The sequence below is a fragment of the Mus musculus genome, chromosome 10 (genome assembly GCF_000001635.26).
Source record: "Mus musculus strain C57BL/6J chromosome 10, GRCm38.p6 C57BL/6J".
Lineage (NCBI taxonomy): Eukaryota > Metazoa > Chordata > Mammalia > Rodentia > Muridae > Mus > Mus musculus.
In genome coordinates this window covers 14,514,876-14,532,724 of record NC_000076.6, presented here as the reverse complement: position 1 = coordinate 14,532,724, position 17,849 = coordinate 14,514,876, and the positions used below count along the sequence as shown (strand labels likewise).

The 17,849-nt window shown below is 37.9% G+C and overlaps 1 protein-coding gene and 1 pseudogene across 8 annotated transcripts in view; one reads left to right on the top strand and one right to left on the bottom strand.

The window, feature by feature from the left end:
* The window catches only part of Adgrg6 (adhesion G protein-coupled receptor G6), a 143,141-nt gene that overhangs the window by 12,999 nt on the left and 112,293 nt on the right, over positions 1-17,849 (top strand). The window lies entirely within an intron of this gene.
* Positions 9,129-9,663, bottom strand: Gm10335 (predicted gene 10335; annotated as a pseudogene).

The window sequence follows — 17,849 nt, the reverse complement described above, 5'->3', positions numbered from 1 at the left end:
TTGCTATTTTGATTGTAATAGCTAGGGTAGATGACTGATATATTCTTTAGACTACTAAAATTGATAGTTCAAATGAGTAAAGTGAAATTCTTATAGTTTATTTCTATTAGCACCCATACTTTATATGTCAGAAAGGCAACATCAACACTCTTAGTCTTAGAAGGTAGGTTAACAATACGCCTTCAAGGAAAAAAAACACAATTATTGAAAGTAATACATGAAAAACAACTCATTGGCTGATTCATGATGGCTGTAACAGTAAGAACTACAACAAAATAACAACTGGACATGTTAACTGGTCCCATATAGATGAAAATTCAAACAATAAAATGTGATTTTTTTTATACTCCAGCTTACCAACTGTTAAAATAGTTGTTAGCAAAGCTGAAGTTGTTGGGAAAACAGCACTATTAGTTCCCTTTCAGAAAAGTGGTTGACAAATACATCATAAAATTTGAGGTGCGTGCTGTCTTTGGATACAAGTTCTACACACAGGTAATAAAAATGCATATGGCAAGATGTGTGTTAGTGTGTTAATGTAACAGCAAGCAATTGGAAAATGCTAATTGTTAATCAGCCAGATAATGGTTATATAAATCATTTTACATCATGCTATGAAATACCACAGAGTTCTTAAAAACAATGAGGTAAAACCGTGCATACTGGTTTACTATAATGGCTAGTCTGAGGTAATAGTGTGGAATGAGAAATCAGATTATAGAGGAATATGAAATTATCTCACATTCTAATGGGTCATATTAGAGAAGTGGGACATTTTATATCTATATGTTTATGTGACTTCATAAACACATTTAAACAAAAAAACGGAGCAGACCAAGCTTTCAGAATGAGTAATCTCTGGGGGAAGGAGAAGGCAGAGACAGTTTATATACTTGTGGATTTAAAAAAATAATTAAACTTGTTTTTTCCTTACTGTATGTTGTGGGGCAAGGACAGATGGAGATCAGAGGGTAACTTGTGAGAATCTGTCATCTTCTTCCACTATGTGGTCCTTGGGAGTAGAACTCAGGTTACCAGTCTTGACCAAGTGTCTCTGCTCCCTGAGACATCATACTGCCCCAAATGTTTTGTTTTTACCACAAGCATGTATTAGTCCTGTGACTTGAAGAGAACTTGATGAGCTTTGCTGCTGTTTTGATTGAATGAGCCACACAGAAGCTGGTCCGAGTGTTTAAGCAAATGACGGACCTTCCGAGTCACTGAGCTGACTCTTTCTTTACTTGAAGATTCTTAGACATGTTTCAGATCATAACTTCCTTTTGTGCATGACACTCTGTGACTCTGAAGATAAATAATGATATAAAAGCAGGCAGAAATTATGGCTTCAAGTAGAGTAGGGGAACAAACAGCTGTAAGCCAACAAATTCCTAAGCAACCAAAAGTCGGTTTCCACACAGATAGACTTAGTCATGAGCACCGGGGGAGGAGCCTCCCTTCTCCCCTGAAAACCAGTAGTATCAGCAGGTTGGTGTTCTGACATCCATGAGACATCAGTGACAGAAAGGGGAAGTAATTATGGAAGTAAATTTGGCTCCAAATGCTGGGTACTTTCTGTCCCTGAGCACAACACAGTTCTAAAAGCCAGGCGACTAGACAAATAACAAAATGTATGCTTTCTGTTCTTGCTTGAGTCTAAACTTTTACATGCTCTTAGAACAAGCAACTGGAATCTAGCATCTATTGTGATGAAGTATGCATTTATAGTAAACTGATACTGTACATATTTTAAGATGTGATCCAAAATGTCCAGAGAAATAATCATTATATAAAACTTCAAAAATTTAAGCCACTTATGTCTTAATGTGTATGTGGAGTTGCGCAATGCTTTTTGCAGTCCCTGACACATATGTTGGAAATGTATTCATGTTTCAGACAATGACAAGGTGCTCTGACTGTTTTAGAAGCTTTCAGCCAAAGGACTGAGTGGACCATTACCCCATCTCATGCCTCAGATGAAAAGAGCCAATGTAGTTGAACAAATAAACCCTAGACAGTGGAGTCTGGTGATGTTAAACAGGTAATCCCTACAGAAAAAGTTGCAAAGTCAGTTATTTAAACATGGAATGAAAATGACTTATTTCTTACTGTAGTGACAATCCTTAGTAGATAACCAGTATGATGGAGTCCCCAGTGAGACTGACATGACATACATGGTGTCACAGAGATCTAAATGCTAACATAGAGTCTTACTGTCCCTGCTCAGGTCAAGCTTGCCTCATTACAAGTGATATTATGTAGAAATAATTTATACCCAGAACTATCTAGACAATAGGAATCAGAGCATGGATGAGCCTGATACATTCAAAAACATACCCCAGGGCTCTCTCTGCCTATAGTAAGCTGTTGCTTTCTTTGGGGGGGGGGCACATGCAAGCATGCTTCTCAGGCATGACACATTTGCTTTTGAGTGTCACTTCGATTTAGTTTTAAGCAAAAGCTCTTTCACTTCAAAGAGAATAAGACTTGAGGGGAAGGCTCAGTTGGTAAAATGTCTGCTACAAAAGCAAGAAGACTTGAGTTTGTATGCCTGGCACTCAGGTGGAAGGTAGATATGGAGGTATCTCTCTAGAGCCTGGGGAGGCAGAGACAGGAGGATTCTCTGGATACTTTTGGTCAGGGAGTTTAGCCAAACTTGTGAGATCCTGATATACTGGGTGACAATTTGTCAGAAAATGGCATAGATAAAAATTGAGGCAGACACCAGACACCCATCTCTACAAGCATGCATACACAGGTGCTTGTTTTAGTTAAGGATTTTTCTCTGATGTGTCATTCCATTCAATTTGACTGTATCATTTGGTACAGAGAGCTAGACCTAGAGATGGACAAACAGTTTACTTTCTTGTACAAAGTAAACTTGGCAGACTCTAGACTTTCCTTTGACACTGTTCTCACTGAGGTGGTAATATCATGGCTCTCAGGAAGTAAAGAATGTGGAAAAGAGTAACGGAAAGGAACCAAAGAGAGAAAACACAGACCAGATTTTAAAAGCAAATATAGTTTAAAGGAAGAACATTGGTGGTCAAATAAGAAAATATACTTACCCCATCATGACTGCTGAAGTCACATAAATATTCTCTCTCCAGCATTGAGCTACAACAGGTTAATGCTTGGAAAGAAAACAAGGCTGTCGGTTGCCAAATGGGTTTGCCTGTCACCAGCTCATACTAGCCTTAACCTTAAATCTTTCCAGGAGCAGTGAAGTAGCTCAATAGGAGCTGTGTAATGTAGTGACTTTGTAGTTGAAGCTCATTTGCTGCTAAAGAATTCCTAATGGTATTTTCAATCATTTGAAGAATTTTTTTCTTAAAAACATAGTTCAATTTATTATGTATTTATGTTGAGATATCCCGATTTATAGTCATTCCCAAATATACTTCATCCAAGTTTGTGGTTTAGAAATCATCTGCTTTAAAAGTAATTACAAAGTTTTCTTCAAAACCTCAACTACTGTGAATCTAAAGCAATGGACCTGCTAACACTTTTTACTACAAGCCTGGTGCCTCTGGCTTAGAAAAACAGAAGAGCCCCAGAAGCTCATGGAGAGCACGAAGCCAACCGATTTAAATAATCAGGCACCTTTCATCAACTATGTGATTACACTAGTCATTGTTCTTGGTTTTAGGCAGGCCATAAGAATGGACAAATGCTTATAATGTATGCAACTCCCCTTTTAGAGGAGCCTTTCCCTGACTAAAACTTTGAAGATTATCATTAATGTAAAACACATATCTGGAAAAGGGAAAGTACTTCAAATATGAATTTACATTATTCTCTGCTATTGTGTGTGTTTTAGATTTTTACTACTGCTAATAGATACCATGACCAAGGCAATTCTTAAAAGGACAACATTTAATTAGGGCTGGCTTACAGGCTCAGAGGTTCAGTCCATTATCATCAAGGTAGGGCACATGGTAGGTAGCATCCAGGCAGGCACGGTGCAGGAGGAGCTGAAAGTTCAACCTCTTGTTGTGAAGGCAAACAGGATAAGACTGGCTTCTAGACAGCTAGGATGAGGGTCTTAAAGCCCACACCCACAGTGACACACTTCCTCCAAAAAGGCCACACCTCCAAAGAGTGCTACTCCCTGGGCCAAATATATTCAAACCACCACAGTGTACATTCCTAGTTTCCCTCTTTTATTTGCTTATCTCTTAACTATAATTCCAGAACTTATGTATATCATGCACCATTAATACTAACCTCTCCTGAGGATAAAGGATGGTTTTGGTGAGTTGAAAAAGTTCTGAAAAAAAATTAAAGGTGAAAAACAATGAGGTTTCTCTGCTCAAAGGGGTATCACTGGCTGTAGTAATGATACTAGAGGAAGAAATCCAGACCTTCAGAGATTATCTACCCTTGTGTTATACGTCTACCCTCTTGGATTCTCCTAGGCAGATGGGTATGCCAATTGCTCTCCGACTGGCTCTACAGAAGTACAAGTTTTCTATTTAGACTCCTAATTTCACCTCTTGAGAATAGTGAATTGAAGGTCTGTTATTTCTGAGAAGGTCATGACCTCAACATTTCTGTTTCAATGTTTAACTGAAGTCTTAACATTTCACCAAAAACTAAATTGTGGGATTTTTTTTTCTCTAGTAGGCTTTGTTAAGATGATGTAGCACCTTTGATTTTCATTTTTATAAGGCTGATGTCATAGTCAGTATGTGGTTAAATACTCATTGCTTCTCATTTCCTGACTTGTGTTCACATGTCTTCTACTTGCATAGCCGAGATGCCTGCCTCTTCTGGAGCCAGGCCAGAAGAAACTGTTCTATGGATTCTAAATCACTTCTCCTCTTTTAAGGTGGTGTCCATTTGCAAACATGACACTATTCAAATTGCTCCACACTTAGGGAATGTGCCCAGTAAAGCTGCTTCAGAGGACCTGAGTTGCTTTCTAAGCTGGCGTCTTAAGACTTTGGATTTCTCTTAGCAAGATGAGCTTAGTTTGTCTAAGAGCTAAGTGTATTTCTCAGAGCCTCCTTCTTTCCCCACTCCTAAAAGTTCAAAGTAAATATTGATAATCACAAACATTAAAAGCTAGGGTCTGTGTCATACCATCCTAGGAGAGCTCGCTGACCCTTCCTTTCCATTGTCTCCCTTTATTCCCTTTTTTCAATGGCTCCTTTCTTAGGTGAACATCATCATAATCTTAGAGGGAAACTGACAGGGGACACAAATCGTAGGATGCAGGCTGACACGTGGTTTACAAAAATTACAAATATAACATCAATTGATGACAGAAAACATGTCAGAAAAGTTTTCACAGAGGGAATATTATAAAATAGCCTTCCAGTAAGGGCTATGAATGAAACAGTTAAAGTCGGTATGCCTTCAGCACTGGGCACGCTAACAGATTTTTTTTTTCCGGTTGAACTGAACTGGCTGTAGAACTGTGCTCTGGGGGTGGATTATATCTACTGAGTGTCAACATGACCTTTACTGATATCAGGGAGAAGCCCAAGAGTGGGTGTGGCATGGGAGAAGGGCAATCCGTGTTGGGAATGTGCAAATGTAGATGCAATGAAAAGGATTTTCTAGAAATAGGAGGAAGAGACAGGGAGGCTTCATAGGGAAGTATAATTTATGATGTTGGAGAGAACAATATACCTTCAAGGAACAAAGGCATATTATACTTTTTTAAAATTTAAAACCGTTAGACTTTAGGACAGTGTGAATTACGTGAATGAGCATCAAGAAATTTGTGGATGCGCAAAATTGAATGAGGGAGGATAGTTTTTTTCCTGTATCTCTCGCAAGACTAACTAGACTCCTGCTTAGCTTGAGCAATTGCAAACATAGGATAAAAGGCTGACTTTGAAATAAAAATATAACAATGTTTGTTCACAATCACAAACACTTTCTGAATGTATAGAAGCCTTGTTCCCTGTGGAGTATAAGCTGGGCGGTACTGTTAATAACATGGTCTGTGAATTACTCCTCAATCTATTAGTTGTATGTTTTCAGGGCCCACCACTTGGTATCAGATAACCATTGGTATGCTTCACTCTGGGGAAACCTATTTCTCCTGCTCTCAACATCCCTTAGTTTTCTTTAGTTGGTTGTGTAGGGTTGAGGCCTCATAAACTTCCCTCCATTCAGATTAGCATGTGCTGGTCTTATCCTTGTTCAGGTCATGTTTAGGCTGCCATGCTGGTGAGAATTCATTGCTATAGTTTCTGAAAATATATGTATAACTCCATGGCTTCACACATAAATATACAGATATTAAATATGTTTCATACACACACACACACACACACACACACACACACACACACATATATATATATATATACATCACACATACACATAAATATGAAATTATGAAATTTGCAGGTAAATGGATAAAACTAGAAAAGATCATATTGAGTGAGGTAACCCAGACCTAGAGAGATGAACATTACGTGTTCTACCTTGTCTGAGGCTCTTAGCACCAAATCGTTAGATAAGAGCACATAGCCTGGAATAACTACATAAACCAGGATAGTAAAATGGAACCAGTGCAAGGGGCGGGGGATAGAGAGGGGATTAGCAAAGTACAAGTGGTCTGAGGCTGGTAGTGGAGAAGTAGGAGGGGCTCTAACTAGGGGTGGGAAGGGATATATACTGAATAAAGGGAAGAAGGCGGAACAACAGTAGGGATGTCCGCAAACGTCATACTCTTAACTATCTACCTAAAAATACCTCTAATGCATGGAAGCTGGTATATAAATATACATTTATGTTTGAAATGAAAATCTCCCACAAGCCATAGACTATCTTACAAAACCTCAATAGCAGGCAGAGTTCTTCTTTTAAGTTGCTGGTCAGAGTTGCCCACAAGACTGCCAAAGCACTGTAGGTTACTGCTGCTGCCCTGGTTGCCCTCCAGAGGTGGAAGCCTAAGCCCCTGCTCCTGAAGACCCCATGCACACTGGACACAAGGCCCAGCAACCCCCAGCTGGTTATTCATATCGCTCTATAAATATATGTTAGTGTTGTATCACATTTTCAAAATGTCGTGATATCTTTAAAGCTATTTGAAAGTATTTGGCAGCAAGCCCCTAAGGGTGACATCACATATGGATGGACATCCCCAAACTGGTTGTAATAGCTTTCCATGAAGAGAATTTAGGTATCTAACAAGAAAAGTTTACCATTCATGTTTCACTCACATTTTTAAAGATATAAATATTCATAACTTATCAAGTATAATGGGGGAAAAGGTGAAGTAAAACTATGAATTGTGTTATTTTTAAAATAGTAGTTTAAGTTATAAATAATCGAATAAATAAAAAATGAAGGAAGATAGTAGTTTAAATTTCTCTTATTTTTTTTATTACGTATTTTCCTCAATTACATTTCCAATGCTATCCCAAAAGTCTCCCACACCCTCCCCACCCCAGTAGTTTAAATTTTTATGATCCAGCAATTTCTTCCATTATTTACAGAACTGTTTACAATAAGCAAATATTAATTTCATAAAATATAAAATCAGTACATATGTCCTGTTCTATAAGTTGAGACATATGTAAATATAATGTTTGTTTTTATGAATATATAATATATATATTTATACTGCTCATCTAATCTATTGATTTGTATTTTTGCAAAAGAAAATTGGTTTAGTGATAATGTTGCCTTTGAAGCGGGAAGTACTGATTTAGTTTTACAAGCTTGGCTAAGATTAAAAGTATAAAAATCTACCAGTGTTCATGAATATGGACGATAACCATAACTTTGCTATACTGGTGTGCAAATGTGAAATAGTTTGACCAAGAGAAAAGAGTAGAATGATTTCTTGTAAGTTAAACGCACACATGTGCATGGACATGTGCACGCACACACACACACACACACACACACACACACACATACACACACACACTATTGTATCATTTAGTACTTAACTAAACAAAATAAAAGCATTGTTCACAGAAAAGACAACTTTACAAGGATTTCATAATACCATATTTCATATTATAGTCCCAAGCCAAAAACTATTCAAATTCCCATCAAGTTATAAATGGATAAACAGATTTTATTATTCTCATAAAATACACTGTTATTCAGCACACTTGGAGAGACCTATGGAGACTGGTGGCCATGTGAGCTGTGAATCTTTCAGACTTGTTGAATAAAGAAAAGGACATCGAGTACAAACGCTGTGATTCTGCTTCATGGAGTACAATGATAAAATCAGTAAATTGTTGCCTGTAGAGAGCATCCAACTACAAGAAGACTTAGTCAGTTAAACTGGGTGGCTGGAAGTTCCAAATGGTGGTTACCATGTAATGACACAGGAAATGTATAATGATACAGGAAATACACTTAATCATCAAATAGTATTCTTAAAATTTGTAATTTTATCACATAAATAGATGTATGTTAAATAGGTACCATACACACACACACACACACACACACACACACACACACACACACACACATCAATTTAAGAAATAATTAGACTAGAAAAATGTATTTGAAATTGGTTTAGTATATAAGAAGTCATTATTCTCAGAATTGTTTGTATTTTACTGGCTCAACCAGGAGGTAAGTGGTAATGACTTTCTAAAGCACAGCTCCTTAGCTGTTTGCTGGTGTGTTTTCTTCTGGCCAGCAGGAAATGGATCTCCATCTTTACTGCATTTGCCTTGGTGAGGTTCATCCCCATATGTTCAGTAGCCATGTATAGTGATCCGGGTAGGAACCAACATGTCTGCAAAAGCTAGAGTCTCGCTCAGTGGGAGGCCAAGTGTCCGCACCACTCTGCTCGAAGAACCTTCCTTCATAGCTTCTTTCTTTTATTTAGCAAAAAAAAAAAAAAAAAAAAAAAAAAAAAAAAAAAAAAAAAATCTAATAACCAGATTATCACCTTACTGGTTATATTTTCATATTCATATAGTAGATTCTTGCCTGTTAGTTGACTTATATGGGGCCAGCAGGTATTTTTAATTTGTGAAGTTTAATAAAAACCAAAGAGTAAGAGAGGGTGGCCCAGGAACACTCTCTCTGCTTGTTGTTGTTGTATACATGTGTTTGCACATCTGTTGATCTGTTTTTTTCCCACTGCAATGGAATAGTTTACTTACTATAAAGTCATTAATCTTTTTTTTTTTTTTATGGTGAAAAAAGTATATATTTAGAATTAGCCATCTGGACTCAGTTTAGATGATCCCAATCTTGTTGGCAACATCTAGGGCATCATAATCAGGAGCCAAGCGAACATACGCCTTCTTCTCTCCGTCGGGCCTTATCAGGGTATTGACTTTGGCCACATCGATGTCATAGAGTTTCTTGACAGCCTGTTTGATCTGATGCTTATTGGCCTTGACATCCACAATGAACACAAGAGTGTTGTTGTCCTCTATTTTCTTCATGGCTGACTCCATGGTCAGTGGGAATTTGATGATAGCATAGTGGTCAAGCTTGTTTCTCCTGGGCGCACTCTTCCGAGGATATTTTGGCTGCCTCCGGAGCCGCAGGGTCTTGGGCCGCCGGAAGGTGGGTGACGTTCGGATCTTCTTCTTTTTGTGGCTGTGGACGCCTTTCAGCACCGCCTTCTTAGCTTTCAAGGCCTTCGCTTTGGCTTCGGCTTTGGGAGGGGCAGGAGCTTCCTTCTTCGCTTTCGGCGCCATCTTGGCTGAAAAGAATCTTTTTTTTTTTTTTTTTTGGAGTCCATGATCTTTGTAAAAAGTCCACAAATCTCATTGTGAAGTAGATTGATTGCTCAACAAATATAAGGCATGAACCAGAATGTAAATTCCAGTCAAACACTTGAGATTTCTGTGTTTAGAGTAGACTGGGCACCTGCTGAGTGCCCTCTGAAGGGTTGTTTGTTCTTTCCTGGATACTAAGTAATGAGTTGAAAGAATCATTCAAGATGGTCTAATTTTTGACAAACACCTGCTATGAGCAACTCATTCCTAAACGTCAGGATTTTCACAATGAGTAGCATAATGAAAATGGAGCCATTGATGGAAGCCAAACAATAAGACATAATCATCAGCTCTTAATATCCATGTCCCAGGCGATCCACAGATTGTAAGAAACAAAAAACAAAAACAAAAAACCATCTGAACTTGAAAGGCATTGGGTAAATGGTGTAAGAATGTTCTGAGACTAATGCCAGAAAGCCCCAAAGTGAAAATGGTGTAGTTACAAAATGATAGCGCTCAACTTTTATCTCATTGTCTGATCGATCTTATTTATGAGTTTCATAATGCTTAAAATTAAGCAAATATAGCAGGTATATTACTATTAGGACCGGTGATGATAGCTTATTGTCATTAACTGTAGGAAATGATCAGGAAAATGTTTTATTCTCATAGAACTGTATGTCTCTTATAGGGTATGCAAGACACTGTGGTACCTTGGACTCTAGCCTATATGATGAGAGGCTAGGCATGGCTTTTTATTTGTATTTCAGCAGAGTTTTGACAGAAAACTGAAAAAGATAGGGTGCTTAGCCCATGGATTTATTTTCTCTCAGAAAACTGACAAGAGTTAAAAATGTTTTATTCACTTTTATTGTTGCTTATGAAACAAGGGAAAAGACAGTTCTTGGTACTTAACCATAGTTGAAGCCAGGAGTCCTTGCCATTGTGTTTGAACCCAAATTGCAAACTTGCCTTCATTTCCCAGCTATTCATCGAGCCAGGTTTTGTGTGTGTGTGTGTGTGTGTGTGTGTGTGTGTGTGTGTGTGTGTGTGTATTCATTAGACCTTGGGGTTTTCTGTTGTGTATAAATCGTATCCTTGACTCACTATTGATGATTTCTTCCACTCCATTTACGAAGAGAGGGATAGAAAAATCATTATTTTCTGAGACTTACCATAAGTTATTAAAGGTTGCATGACAGCATTTAATTCAGATCTTTATCAATAATTTCATCCCTATAATTTTCTTAGGCCTTAAAGTAAGCCTTTGCATATTTCGTGGCTCAAATAGAGATAAGTTTTATTACTGTGATATGAAGTCCAACTTGCAAAGATAAATTTGAAAGCAGAAAATCTGGCAATCCTACAACCTACACCCAGTACCAGTTATAGGGAAATCCGTGAGAGGATGGACAGCACTCAATCAACTGGGGACGCTCAGGAGCTGCATAGTGGAAGATCTCTCTTACAGCAGTCTAGGCTCTTCAAGTTAACCTTCCTCCTGACCTCACTCACATGGCATTCATAGCAGAGGCATTTTTCTTTCATACAGAATCAACATTTCAAAGATTATCTCTGACACCTTCTTGGCAGCAATTGTGTGAAATTTAGCCTGCTGCTGATGTTGTAGCTAAAATCTTTTGTTTTGTTTATAGTGAACTTCATTGTAGTGCAGACCCTTGGTGCTTCTTGTCTCCCCTTACACGAAGGGAGACACAGATGGTGTTGTCACTCTAGCAAGAACTTTTTCACTCTAGCAAGAAGCCCCTTTCATGTAGTCATTACTTTCAAGTGTAATTTGCCTGGGAACTTTGACATTTAATATCTGAATTAATGCTAGGCACTTACTGACTAGCATTTGAAGTTGTTCTTTGTCATGGTTTATCGACTAATATTTTCAACATATTTTTATTACTTGTATATAATCTCGAGCATGAACAGATTGGGACGCGCCCCCACCCCCAACATTCCATGTGCATTCCTGCTTCCATACCATGTTTTTAACCCCTTTTTGCTTCTCTGTAACTTAATAAAATGCTTGCTTGTGTCAAGATACTTCTCAAACACTTCCTTATTCAGGGAGCATGTCGAGCAGGGATAGACAGATAAGTAGGCATTTTCTTCTTAATTTCTACTAGTGTCCCATGGTATATAGCATTGTAAAAAATACAATAAAGTTGAGTACGTTTAGAGATCTCTGTTTGCACCCTGTATCCCTTTTGGAATTCCACAAAAATTTGCACTTACTGAATGTTTGTTGACATATTATCCTTCAAGTTTTTTAATACATTTATGTTTTCTTCCATATTTGTTGCTAGGCCTAAAGGTACAGGATGTATCTTTATTTTTATGCTCTGCATAAAGCAAAGAGAGTCCATTTTTCTGTGCTAGGAATAAATTAAAGCACAGGATGTAAATTAAGGGAGATATTTGTGAGTAGGGTTAGCCTTCCTATCCACAGACTTGATGCGCAAACACAGCAAGATACAACCTGCATTTAAGTTATAGGGAGAGGAGATTTGCTTGGCTTACTCAGAGGGCTCTTAATTTTGGTGATCATGTGCCTCTCTATTTTTGTCTATTTATATGTGCAGCTACCATTTAATATCCAGATGAAACTGGTTTTAGAGCCCCAGAGGGGATCAATCTGTAGATGCTCACCTCTATTTTACAAGATGGCAAAATACTTGGGTAGAACTCAAACCCTTCCACATCCTTTAGACCGTGTCGAGGTTAACTTCATACATACTTCATGTGATGTTAATACTATGTAAGAAGTTACAGTATATTATTTAGGGAGTAGTGGCCAGATAACAATGTCTGTGTATGTTTAATCCAGGAAAATTTTGTTACGTGAATATTTTAACTCTGTGATCATTAAAGAACAAGTATACCTGTAGTTATAGTAACCTTAGGAAAAATTTCTCAAACGGTTTATCATATCAGAACACTGGACTTGCTGCTGACATGTCTAAACAGGGCCATTGAAGTGCCTCCCTGTGTTTCCCTGACTGAGCCATCCCAGAGGCACTGTCTCACTTGCTCCCAGCTCTAAGCCACCCCTTCCTCCTTTCCTGGGAGATCAGACATTCTGGGGCTTTCATCATTCCAGCCCCACCATTCCTATCCCAAGAGGCTGAGAGTTTAGCAGAATCTTGAGTTGAAGTTCCATGGGAGTATGTGGAGTTGGGACTTAGAGCTGTTATTAATTTTTTTAGCTATGTTATGAGTTGGCATGGGTTTTAACTGAATTTTATATTATCTTCTTGGGGAAAATAATTTTAAAATCAAAATAACCAACTTGAACCACATTTTTTTTGCAACATGATGAGTTAGTATATTTTTAAATTAGTTTTAAACTTATTAAAGAACAAATATAAAAAACTTTCTTGCTCTTTCTTTGAATTAAGATTAATATATACTTTTTATTTGTGTCATTATTTAGACATATTCTATGCTAATGTTTCAATTTTGGTGATTTATTAGATTTCTTTCCACTTAAGTACAATCAAATGTAAATTACACTTATCTACCTTATAATTAATGAACTTTTTAGTTTTTATAAATAGGTCATTATGGGCTCTTCATATAAGAAAGCTTTGTATCTTTTGATTAGTTGCTAGTAGGAATACATAAAATATAATAAAGGCCAAGGCTTTACATAGAAAGGTGTTCACAGTACTGTGTACAGAAGAGAAGCAAAGTGACCACTAAGTTCCATTGCTACAGAACGGTTCAACAATGAACCATGGAAAAAATAACTGTAATTGTAAGGTAGAAACACACAGGTTTGCAATAGGACATCAACAGTAAGTATTAGGTGTACTTTGTTTGCAAAATAGACGTGTATCTAGGTGAAGGGAAGGTGGCGTGTAGACATGAAAACAGAGGCAAGGGAATTAACAATATTGACTATTAATTTTTCAAAATGTATCTTGAATAATTTTACTTTTTACCAAGTTCCTCTGGAAAGGTAATAAGGAATGGGTGGCAGAGGAACAGGGTATGACAGGAGAGAAGAGACTAAAGATGAAAGCCTGCATCATTGCTAGTAGTGTGAAAGGAGGCAGTTGGCAGAGAAAGAATGGATGCCCATCCCTATGTGAGCATCATGTAAGGAACAGAGCATAAGAGATAAAGCCCCGGATCTATAAACATGTAGATGTTCCATAGAAGAGGAGAAGAGCACGCTCTGTAACTACCCTGTTAGCTCAGCTACTCAAAGGGTTTCCCTCTCTTACCCTGAGGAATACTCCCATGATCCTCTATACATTGACACCATTCTTTGTCCTTGTCCACCTCAGCTCCACTGGGGAATCAGACATTTTTGACTCTAACAAAAAGGCTTGAGTTTCCATCTTCTCCATCCCTACTAGGAGCTGCCAAGAATTTCAGCGTTGTCTGCGCTGTTGTCTCTCAAACTCTAGTAAAATAGCCATCTTGCTTCTTTCTGAACCGTTTCAAATTTTGTTAAGAATAATAAGAATGCACAAAAGGGAACCCCAATATCTGGCAACAAGTGAAAAACATACGTCTTTTCCTCTTCATCCTGTCGAGGAGAAACTGTTATTCTTACTACCTGGCATCTAATTGTTGTGTTTTCCTTTCTCATCCTTGTTGCAAACTGTATGTTTTTAAAGCCCCATATAAAATACAGATGGACATTAAAATATAGTTAAAATCCTAAATAGACAATAAACACATCTCATTGTGCCTAATTATTTACAATAGCATAATTTCTCAGACTTTGGCTGCTTTTGCCTTTGAATACGGTTCAAGATGGGTGTCACACTGAAAGCGCCTGCTCTCTCTGCACACAGAACAAAGTTGTTTTGTTCTTATGTGCCCCCTGACTGTTCACTGAGCTTTTAAATTAATGGTGCAAGAACAAACTCATTCTATGAGACTGAGGTCATCTGTTATCAGGACTGTTATTAGGTGGAGACAGAGGCCTCATGGCTGATGTGAGCACATCTGCAGAGAAGGGGGGCCATACAGTGGAGCGAGAAGGGAGGGCTCAGTATGCCTGCACAGATGCCAGGAGGGGAGACTGGGTTGGTCGGGGACCCTTTGGAGACGTTGGATTTGCATTTACATACACACACTTTTAATGTATACTTTTTTTTTAACCTTAAGAATCTTCTGAAGATGAATTGACATAGATCATTCTTTCAGAAACTGATAGCATCCAGAAAAATCCTAGTCCATCATTGAATGATTCAGGACCAAATCCTGAGTATTGTGAAAATATTATTTCTCAGCTTGGTCTGATTATGAAAGGCAAGGCTCTCATCTTCAGTACTTTTTGGGTATTTGCATTTTGATGTTTGCAGATGTAATGCATTCATCAGGGGGACATGATGACGTCTCGAAATGTTTTCGGGTTGAAAACCTCATAAAAAAGAAAAGACAGAGCTAATGGAGCATAATTCCATGGCCGGAAAAAAACATGAAAAAGAAGGATTCTTCTAAAACAATGCTTTCAGCCCTAGAAGGAAGTAAAAAATATCAAAGCAGAACTTTCTATGTAACCTAAATCCCCCAGATTCAAATTTAGTAAAAGGAGTTCACTTTTTGTGGTAGAAAGTGGTGCTTCTGAGCCCAGTATGGAAATCAGTACAAAAAAAAGAGTAAGATTTCATTTATTACGACCTGTGGTAAACTTCTGCAGCTGAATTCTGTTACTCAATCCAGTGAGAACACAAATTTTTAAACATTTAAGGGGAATTGCATTAAGTTTTCTGTAACTGTGTCTTCCACAACCTTGCTTGGTAGCACATGCAATCTTATTTATATTTTTCTCCCTTGTTTCTCTGGAGGATTAAATATCCATGAACAGAAAAGTTCATTATTTCTGTATAAAGTAAGTTTTAAAAACTAGTTACTTACTCCTCGCTGTCCCTTCTGTTTCTTCCTTTGACTTTTGTTTATTTGTTTGTTTGGTTTTTTTTTGTTTGTTTGTTTTGTTTTGTTTTTTGAGACAGGGTTTCTCTGTAGCCCTGGCTGTCCTGGAACTCACTTTGTAAATCAGGCTGACCTCAAACTCAGAAATCCACCTGCCTCTGCCTCCCAAGTGCTGGGATTAAAGGCGTGCGCCACCATGCCCAGCTTTTCCTTTGACTTTTAAGGGAGTAGTTGAGTTTAAACACCTCATTGTAATAATCACTAATTTAAACTAATTAATAAGCAATGGCAAAATAACTATAATTGTAGGGTATAAACACACAGGTTAGTAATAGATAAATATTAGGTGTGCCTTGTTAAATTTCTTCAAAGGAAAAAGTTGAATTTTAAGGCTGAATCAAACGCTATCCATGTGTTTTGCAGTGTGCCGAAGTAGTTTTTATTTCACCAACTGCTCAGCAGATTATTATGAACACTCTCACACCACAAAAAGGGGGGAGTTAATTTATTCTTTTTCTTTTTTTCTAATAAATGAGGAGAGATTGACTTTAGGAACAGTTGATTGACAGCCATGTAGAGTAAAACCAGAATGCAGTTCTTCTGTCCTCCGGTACACTCTCCTCATGCGTCCATTCTCTTTAGACACAAATTCCCAAAGAACCTGACACTATCAAGGCAAGGCTGAACCATACCACCCAGTCTCACACGATTAGTCTTGACTTCACGTGGCTGACCAAGATGAAGAGTGTGATTTTTAAACTTCACTTTGACCAAGCGATTGTTCCCAACAGAATTTCTTCCATCATACTCCACTCACGAGTATTGCCAAGGAAATGTTCTGTAGCATTGGTTCCCTTCCCCCACTTTGAGTTGGTGTGTATGTGGAGCAGGGTGGGACATGAAAATATTCATTTACCCACTGAGCCATCTCCCCAGCTAATATAGAAGAAGTTCTTAAAGTGTGATTTTGATGAGACGAATGGGTCAATATCATGGGTGAACTTGGTGAAAAAATGCAAATTCTGTAACCTCATCTCAGACATAGTAAATCAGAAATTTAGGAGTAGGCCACACCAGTCTGCTTTCATTAACCCTCTATGTGATTCACATATAAGCTAAAAGTCGGAGGGCCAACTTAAAACCTTAGTCCCTGCAATTAGAATTTAGGCTAAGTATGACTTAATTCCTACGCCCCCCCCTCCCCAGATTATCTCAGGAACTAATACAGCATTTATGGTACTTAATAAATGCTTTTATTTATATGTGCACCTCTGTCTTGGCTACCTGAGATAGTATGGTACAATCTTCAGGATGTGGGCTCCAAAGAGCTCCTGTGAGTTATGACACTGGCTCTATTACTTATAAGTTACAACCACTTAGGGAAGTTGCTGCGTGGAAGCGATGGTATGAGAGCCAAAACCTCTTTGGATCACTGTGAAAAAGAAGTTAAGCCAACTAACAATTTCAGTAGAGTCAAACTCCACGGGAAGTGCCTATGATGTTTTAAATATGAATTTTATCATCCAGAGCACAGCGATCAGCATAGTGAATAAGTAAATATTGTTTTTGAAAATGAAATGTTTTAATCAAGGACTTTGAATATGATCTTGTGGCGAAACAGCCATGGTGGATGACTTCCCAGGTGCAGTGTGTTCGGTCCATGGCTCTTTAGCCTTTCATTCTAAATGTTTATTTTGTCTTAATAAAACTATTTGTTAATAACTAAAGGCAAGCCCCAAAAGAATGTTGTTCTAGATAACTTATTCAAAAGTGATCTTCATTTTTTTCTCTAAAACTATCACATTTACATGTGAAGAAAATGAATTACTTAAGTATCTGGTTATCTTCACAGAGTTTCTCATCTATTCTTGTTAATATACTGGCATATTGCTATCCTTCCTAAGAAAGAAAAGAAGAAATTCAACAAGTGAATTCAATATTCATCATCTAATATCACATTCTATCCTATCCTTGTTAAAAAAAAAAAAAGCTTTCACTGTTCACCCGTGAGCAGACCAAAAGAGACATTGGCACTATAAGTTCTTTTCTCACTTAAGCACAAGTCCTCCAGTACTTAACATCTGACATTCTCAGCTAGTCCTTAATATCTGCCCCACCCGGGGGTCCATCCCATAGTCAGCCAACAAACGCAGACACTATTGCATATGCCAGCAAGATTTTGCTGAAAGGACCCTGATATAGCTGTCTCCTGTGAGGCTATGCCAGAACCTGGCAAATACAGAAGTGGATGCTCACAGTCATATATAGGATGGAATA